This window comes from Podarcis bocagei (genome assembly GCF_964188305.1).
Source record: "Podarcis bocagei genome assembly, chromosome: 12".
NCBI classification, from domain to species: domain Eukaryota; kingdom Metazoa; phylum Chordata; class Lepidosauria; order Squamata; family Lacertidae; genus Podarcis; species Podarcis bocagei.
The window spans coordinates 36,283,075-36,292,068 of NC_138137.1; positions in this window are offsets into that span (position 1 = coordinate 36,283,075).

Genomic DNA, 8,994 nt, shown 5'->3' on the forward strand with positions numbered 1-8,994 from the left:
TCTACTTTCTCCATGCCATACATAATTTTATATAAACTTCTTACACACTTTTTCTCTAAACTAAAGAGTTCTACATGCTAGACTTGTAAAAAATGGTTGGTTTTATGCTGAGTTCTGCATAGTTTCAGCTTTCAACCTGCCATCCATGCAGAAAAGGGGAATACTTTGCTTTGGTTGTAAATCACTTCAGAACTTTTTACTGCGAGAAGCAATGTATAAATTGAATGAACCTAACCCGCTGGCAGACAACTGAAGGAAGAGAGTGGAAGAGAATCCTATGAGCATATGGCCTAGAAAAGCCAGAAGGATACATAGGAACACAAAAATCTGCCTTATCTGTTGGTCCATTTAGCTTAGTGTTGTCCAGATGTACGGTCCATCTGGCAGTGGCTCTCAGGGTTTCACCTGGGACTTTTTGCAGGCAAAATAGATGCTCTACCACTAAGCTATGGGCCTTCCTTTAAACACACAGATGTTTGGAGAGAAGGATGCATGCTGGGGAGGAGATATTATTTCTATTGAGGCACTTGTCAGCAATAAAATATTATGTATTTGAGAGGAACCTCCATTATCAAGCCAGTTGGGTTCCATCATTTACATTATGATGCTATTTAAGTAAAAGTAAAGGGACCCCTGACCATTAGGTCCAGTCGTGACCGACGCTGGGGTTGCGGTGCTCATCTTGCTTTATTGGCAGAAGGTGAAATACCTAGGGGTTCACTTGACATCTAAAAATTTGAACTTGTATAAAGATAACTATGAAAAATGTTGGTTAGAAATCAAAAAAGATCTAGAAATATGGTCAAATTTGAAATTGTCAATGTTAGGCCGAATTGCAGTTATTAAGATGAATGTATTGCCTAGAATGCTATTTTTGTTTCAAACTTTGCAGATTCTTGACAAGATGGACTGTTTCAAGAGGTGGCAGAAAGATATTTCAAAATTTGTCTGGCAGGGCAAAAAGCCCAGAATAAAATTTAAAGTACTTACAGATGCAAAAGAAAGAGGGGGATTTGCCCTGCCGGACTTAAAACTGTACTATGAAGCAGCAGCATTTTGCTGGCTGAAAGAGTGGATGCTCCTCGAGAACACAGATATCTTGGATTTAGAAGGTTTTAATAATGCATTTGGTTGGCATGCATATTTATGGTATGATAAAATCAAAGTGCACAGGGCCTTTAAAAATCACATTGTCAGAAAAGCGCTATTTAATGTTTGGATAAGATATAAAGATTTGTTGGAAAACAAAACCCCTAGATGGTTGTCACCCTTGGAGGCTAAGGCATTGAAGAAACTCAATATGGAGGCTGAATGGCCAAAGTATTGGGAAATCTTGGAACAAGATGGAGATAAATTGAAATTACAAAGTCATGAGAAATTGAAACCTAAAGTACGAGATTGGCTCCATTATTATCAAATAATGGAGGTCTACAAACAAGATAGGAAAATTGGCTTCCAGGTGGAGAAATCAAAATTAGAAACTGAATTGTTAGAACCCAATACTAAGAATTTGTCAAGAATGTATAATTTGCTGCTGAAATGGAATACACAAGATGAAACAGTTAAATCAGCTATGATTAAGTGGGCACAGGACATTGGTCATAACATTATGTTTGCTGACTGGGAATGGTTGTGGAACACCGGCATAAAATTTACGGCATGTAATGCCTTAAAGGAAAATATTATGAAAATGATCTATAGGTGGTACATGACCCCAGTCAAGCTAGCAAAAATTTATCATTTGCCTGATAAATTTATCATTTGCCTGGGATTGCACCCCACTGTATAAGTCCAACACAATCATCAAATTTGCGGATGATACAACAGTGGTGGGGCTCATCAGTGAGAACGATGAGACTGCTTATAGGAAAGAAGTACAGGGGTTAATTCAATGGTGTAAAGAAAATAATCTTATGCTTAACACCAAAAAAACCAAAGAACTCATAATTGACTTTAGGAGAAAGAAAAGTGTATTTCTACCATTGCACATAAATGGCGAGGAAGTGGAGAGGGTTGGTAGTTTTAAATACCTGGGCATTTATATCTCGGAGGACCTCTCATGGACTGTAAATATTAATATGGTTGTGAGGAAGGTGCAGGGGAGGTTGTATTTCCTGAGAATGCTCAGGGGACTGAATCTATCCCAGCACCTACTTCTGTCCTATTATCATAGTACCATTGAGAGTGTCTTAACCTATAGTATATTATCGTGGTATGGGAGCAGCTCTGAAACGGATAAAAAAGCTTTACAGAGAACAATTAAAATTGCCCAGAATGTTATTGGGCTCCGACTACCAACCCTGGATGAGATCTTCACGTCTCGCATTTTGAAGAAGTCACATAATATCCTGAGAGATCCTACCCATCCTGCTCACAACTTCTTTGAACTATTGCCTACGGGCAGAAGATATAGGACAATGAAAACACGAACCACACGCCTTCTGAATAGTTTCTATCCAAGAGCTCTGATTGCACTAAATAATGATCTCAGGGCCAGTTGCAAGGTTTAGCAAGCAGAGAGTAGGAAGGAATGAGATAGGTTTTAGGTTATGTTTTAGGTTTTAGGTTATGTTATACCTTAATAGGTCATGTTATATTCTGGATTATGTTATGTTTTATAGATTATGTCTGAATAGGATGAGAGTGTCGGAGATACGTGCAAATGTATATGTGAACCCGGTCTTTGGGTGGGTGTTTGATTTTCGTTGTTGTGTATACTGTGTATATACGGACAATGACAATAAATTTATCTATCTATCTATCATCTATCTATCTATCTATCTATCTATCTATCTATCTATCTATCTATCTATAACAAGTGTTGGAAGTGTAAAGAAACTGAAGGTACTTTCTATCACCTTTGGTGGACGTGCCCGAAGATTAAGGCTTTCTGGGAAATGATATATAATGAAATGAAAAAGGTACTTAAATGTACTTTCCCTAAGAAACCAGAGGCCTTTCTCTTGGGCATTGTCGGTCAATTGGTGTCAAAGAAAGATAGAATCTTTTTTATGTATGCCATGACAGCAGCAAGAATACTTATCGCAAAGTATTGGAAGACACAAGATCTACCCACTCTGGAAGAATGGCAGATGAAAGTGATGGACTATATGACACTGGCTGAGATGACTGGCAGAATCCGCGACCAGGGGAAGGAGACGGCGGAAGAAGAATGGAAGAAATTTAAAACTTATCTTAAGGACTATTATAAACTTGATGAATGTTAGAATGTCGAGGTTTTGAGAAAGAAAGGGCTACAGCGATATAAGATTAGACTGAAGGAAAGATTAAGAAGACATATGTGTGACAGAACTAATTTAGAAGTTGCTGGAAAACTTTGGACATTGGGATGCAGAAAGGGGAGGTATGGGGGAGTCCGAGAACCAAGGTTTATGAAAAAAAGGTCATGAAACTATACGTGTTTGTATGTCTTTTTATATGTTTGTACTGTTTTAAAAATTTTTGTAAAATCAATAAAAAAATTTATATCATCTTGCTTTATTGGCCGAGGGAGCCGGCGTACAGCTTCCGGATCATGTGGCTAGCATGACTAAGCTGCTTCTGGTGAACCAGAGCAGTGCATGGAAACGCCGTTTACCTTCCCGCCGGAGCGGTACCTATTTATCTACTTGTACTTGACGTGCTTTTGAACTGCTAGGTTAGCAGGAGCAGGGACTGAGCAATGGGAGCTCACCCCGTTGCAGGGATTCGAACCGCCGACCTTCTGATCGGCAAGCCCTAGGCTCTGTGGTTTAACCCACAGTGCCACCTACTTCCCATGATGCTATTTATCCAAGAGAAAACATTTTAATTCTAATAAAGATCACAGATAACTCAAGATGGAAATAAATGGCTCAAGAAGATCAAGACTAAATACTTCAGAGAGAACAGTTAAGACAATGGTTCTCAAACTGTCCTCCCATTTCCAGGAGACCACTTGAAAAAAAGGTTTGGTGCCTTCAGAGCTGGCATCATCATTTAACCAAAGACATGGGAACATAGGAGGCTGCTTTATACTGAGACAGACCAATGGTCCATCTTGCTCAGTACTATCTACACTGACTTGCAGCAGCTCTCCATGGTTTCAGGCCCTATCTTGCGATGTCAAGGGTTGAACTTGGGACCTTCTACATGCAAAGCTGATGTTCTACCACTGAGCTACAGCCCTCCTGCATGGCATGTTATGAAAATCATGGCTCCTAGGCCAGGTCACTGAGAAGGGTTCATTTATCTGGTCATGGAGAAAATTGTGGGCCCTTAGGGCAAAACCTTGTTAGAATTGCTCTATAAATCCCTGGTAAAAACGGCCTTCATCACCACTGTTAAAGAAAACAAGTCAAGTGCAGGGTCAAGGTTTTTTGTCCCATAACCTATTGGAAGAACACCTGAGCAGAACTCAAGGAGGACAGGACTCTTCCTTGTGTGTGCCTTTAAAAGCGCAAGAAGAGTCCTGCTGGATCTGGCCAAAGGCTCATCTAGTCCAGCATCCTGTTGTCATAGTGGCCAGCTAGGAACCAATGGGAAGCCTGAAAGCAGGACCAACACTCTTCTCACCTGTGATTCCCAGCAACTGGCCTTCAGATGTATCTTGCAAAACATAAGATAAATACGTGGTGGGGTTGTGTCCCCCCCCCTCCACATTTCTGAATTTAAGCGTGTTCACGAGCTTCCATTTCTATGGAGTTTGCACGGGAGAACTTCCCAGTGGATTGTGTCCAAACTAAGCTCTCTCTACTCAAAGACCATTTCTTACAGCCTTTGTTAGTAAAAGAAATGGAATGTAACTACCTCTTGGTAGTACCAGCACACATACCTCTTTGTGTGATCTTGTGCTGTGCTGGAAAGAGGGAGAGGGAGAGGGAGAGGGAGAGGGAGAGGGAGAGAGAGAGAGAGAGAGAGAGAGAGAGAGAGAGAGAGATCTACACATTTTGAAGCCAATCTTTTATGAAAAGTCAGTGTTAACAAAAAACCGTGCAGTAAAACTAAGTAGAAAACAAGACACCAGAAAAGGAAATAATGGTTTTGAGATTGAAATCTAATACAGAATGGAACAAATCCTGGCTTTCTTTGTGGATTCCAGGGCCTCATGAATACACAATCATGCCAGCTTTGGCCAGAGGCTATTGTAAAGAGGTTTAAATCTCAGGAACCCGGATGGGGGGGGGGGGAAATGCAAAAATATAATCACAACTCTGATTTAGCTTTCATCCATAGGTTGCATTTGAGAATGCAAAGAAGGAAATGCTCTTTTAGGTTAGTCCTCCAAGCATTTAAAGTTTTCATGTTTATTTTGGGAGCCAGAGTCCTTTTCTGAGATCTTTATGCTCCAATAAACTAGGTGTAACTAATATAAAGAATGCAATAAACCACATGATGCAAAGAATAAGGGTCTTGTATATGCGCAACAGAAATCTTCAAAAGAGCAAACCGAGAACTATTTTAAGGGACGTTGAGACAAAGTAAGTTTAACTGGGTGACATTCTCAAATTTGCCACACGAGTATGTGACTATATCCCACGTTGTGCAGAATTACACCCCCACCCCCAATATACATACCGAGCTCCTGTGCCAGTGTTGGTCCCTTGGTCATTTCAGTAGATCCAATTCTCATGCACACAAATACTCATATCCCGACAGCTGCCCCCTGTAATAAAATAGGGAAAAGTGGGCAGAGGCTGTCCAGAATTCTACCCACTCCACTCCATTCCCCCTCCCTCCAAATTTTCCATTTCGCGCCAATCGTAAGCCAGCATTCCATACCCACTGAACATGCTCAGTCCTCACTGAGCTGTTTCAAGTGGTGCCCATTCTCAGCAACATTCAAAATCTTGGGATTTCTCCATTGGCAGAACTCACCTCCATCTCCTGGGACATTTAAAAATGGCTTCATAATGTGAATCAAGACATTAACCAGCCGGACAATGAGATGGTTCTCTACAATATGTACAGATCACTCAGTAGAACCCTCTGCTCACTCCAGTTTTCGTTTTCCCCATCTCACCCACACAGCAGCCTTTTCTGTGGGTTTTAAACTCCTTTCCCACATCTCGGGGTTTTTCTCTGAAGACTTCCTGCATGTCTGCAAACCTCTGGGTTATCCAGATACCTTCTTGAGCGTGGTGGAAGGATGCAGGTTTGACTACATCTGATTTCACAGGTGAAGACTCGAACTGGATGCAGAGGGAACAAGTGGCGCCTGTAGCAAAAATGCTGCAGGATGGAGAACTCCTGTTAATGGCTAGCTGGCTGGTTCTCTGGAACTCTGGCCAGTTCCAGGACACTCCTTTCCATGGCACCTCTCCTCCCCTGGTTTTATGTTTTCTTTTTCTTTCCTCCAAAAGTCAGCTGGTATCAGATATGCAATGCATATGCTCTACCACGGAGCAGCAACAGAGGTGTAAAATAATAATAATCATGGATGGGTCTAGAGAAAGTGAATAGGGAGACCTTTTCTCCTTGCCTGAGAATACTTGAACTTGTTGTTGTTGTTGTTGCTTAGTCGTTTAGTCGTGTCCGATTCTTCGTGACCCCATGGACCAGAGCACGCCAGGCACTCCTGTCTTCCACTGCCTCACGCAGTTTGGTCAGACTCATGTTTGTAGCTTCGAGAACACTGTCCAAACATCTCGTCCTCTGTTGTCCCCTTTTCCTTGTGCCCTCCATCTTTCCCAACATCAGGGTCTTTTCCAGGGAGTTTTCTCTTCTCATGAGGTGGCCAAAGTATTGGAGCCTCATCTTCAGGATGTGTCCTTCCAGTGAGCACTCAGGGCTGATTTCCTTAAGAATGGAGAAGTTTGATCTTCTTGCAGTCCATGGGACTCTCAAGAGTCTCCTCCAGCACCATAATTCAAAAGCATCCATTCTTTGGCAATCAGCCTTCTTTATGGTTCAGCTCTCACTTCCATACATCACTACTGGGAGAACCATAGCTTTAACTATACGGACCTTTGTTGGCAAGGTGATGTCTCTGCTTTTTAAGACGCTGTCTAGGAACTTAGGGTCACCCAATGAAGCTGAATATGGAGGGAATATATGGAGGGAATGGTGCTGAGTGTTTTGTCAGAACAGACAAAATAAAGTGCTTCTTCACACAGAGCATAGTTCCACTGTAAACTCCCACAAGAGGTAATGATGGCTTTAAAAGCACATTCGACAAATTCATGGATGCTAGGGCTACTAGCCACAATGGCTACGTTCTACCCAAGGGTGGACCTTGGTAATATGGCACTCTGTGCGAGAGCAGAATTTGATGCCTCCCCCGACGTCACACTGCCTTCCCAAAGCCGAGGAAGAGGCCAGACTTCGGGAAGGAGGTGCAAGGGCTCTGGCACGGCCCTAGAGCACCCTCATCTCATTCCCAAAGCTGGGCAAGCGCTTATTAGGCTTTGAGAAGGAGGTGGGGTGGTGGCCCTTTGGCTCGGGGCCCTGTGTGGGGGAACCGGTTATGCTGCGCTAAATCCGCCTCTGTTCTACCTCCGTGGTCAGAGGCAGTATCTCCCTGGATATCAGGTGCTGGGAATTGCAAGTCGGGAGAGTGTTGTTGTGTTCAAGTGCTGCTTGCAGGCTTCCCATAGGGATCTGGTTAGCCACCATGAAAACAGGAGGCCAGGCTAGCTGGGCTTCTGGGTTGATCCAAGAAGGCTATTCTTATGTTCTTACAATCACTCTCCAAAGTTGTCTTCTCTCAGTTAATCTTGAACCCTTGACCTAGGAGGGCTAAGCGTTCTCTTTGAAGGCCTCCTTCCATGAGAAATATTTAGATCCGGCATAGGCAAACTCGGCCCTCCAGATGTTTTTTGACTACAACTCCCATGATCCCTAGCTAACAGGACCAGTGGTCCAGTGGTCAGGGGTGATGGGTCTGGAGTAAGATCTCAAGCAGTTCCTGTTTGCCTTCCAAAAGCAAGAGCAGCCCAGCCCACCATCATTTTTGAAAACCATAAATCCCACCATCATTTTAAAGGGAAAGTAATAGAATGAGGCCATCATCGTGAAATGCTTTTGGACTCGCATATGTGTCGAAGCCTTAGTTTTAAGATCCCAAGATTCTTTTTAAAAGACTTCATGTACCATAATAAAGTCTGGTTTATGGCTGAGGCTCCTCTTTTCTTCACTGCTAGGCTTTGAAAATATGTCATGCCTCACTCAGTCTCCACTTCAGAGGTCAGAGGTGTGCTGTAAAATGAAATGTTAATTTTATAGATATCTGGCTTTGGAATATCCAGACCAGTCAGTTCCAATACATTTCTTTATTTCTTTGAATTTCTAGCCCACCAATTCATATATTAAAATGTTGGAGTCCTGTATGGAGGTTGGGAGCATAGGAGTCTGCCGTATAGTGAGTCCATTTAACTCAATACTGCTTACACTGACTTGCAGTAGCTCCCCAGGGTTTCAGGCAAGGGTCTCTCACAGCCTTAGCTGGAGGTGGAACCTTATATAAGGCAGCTTCCCATGTTCCCATTGTTCCTAGATAAAGGTGGAAAGCATAATGCTGGTGGTCAACAAAAGAGGTTTAAAGACTATCTCAAGGCAAATCTTAAAAAATGCAGCATAAACACCAACAATTGGGAAACACTTGCCTGCGAGCACTCCAATTGGAGAACAGCCTTTACCAAAGGTGTCATGGACTTTGAAGACACTCGAATTCAGGATGCAAGAGAGAAACATGCTAAGAGGAAGGCACGCTCGGCAAAGGCACGCCATGATCAACTCCCACCTGGAAACCAATGCCCCCACTGTGGAAGGACATGTGGATTGGCCTCCACAGTCACTTACGGACTCATTGTTAATAACCATGTTTATGGAAGACAATCTTACTCAGCTACAAGTGATCGCCAAAGATGAAGAAAAGATAAAGGTATTTGGAGCCTTTAAGTAGTGCAGGATTTGTGTCCAGGATGGGGAAACGGTTAGCAAAAATTTCAAGAAAAACCAAGGGCCTTGTAGTTTATGCCATTATAAATATGTTAAGTCTTTACGGTGGCCTTCCTC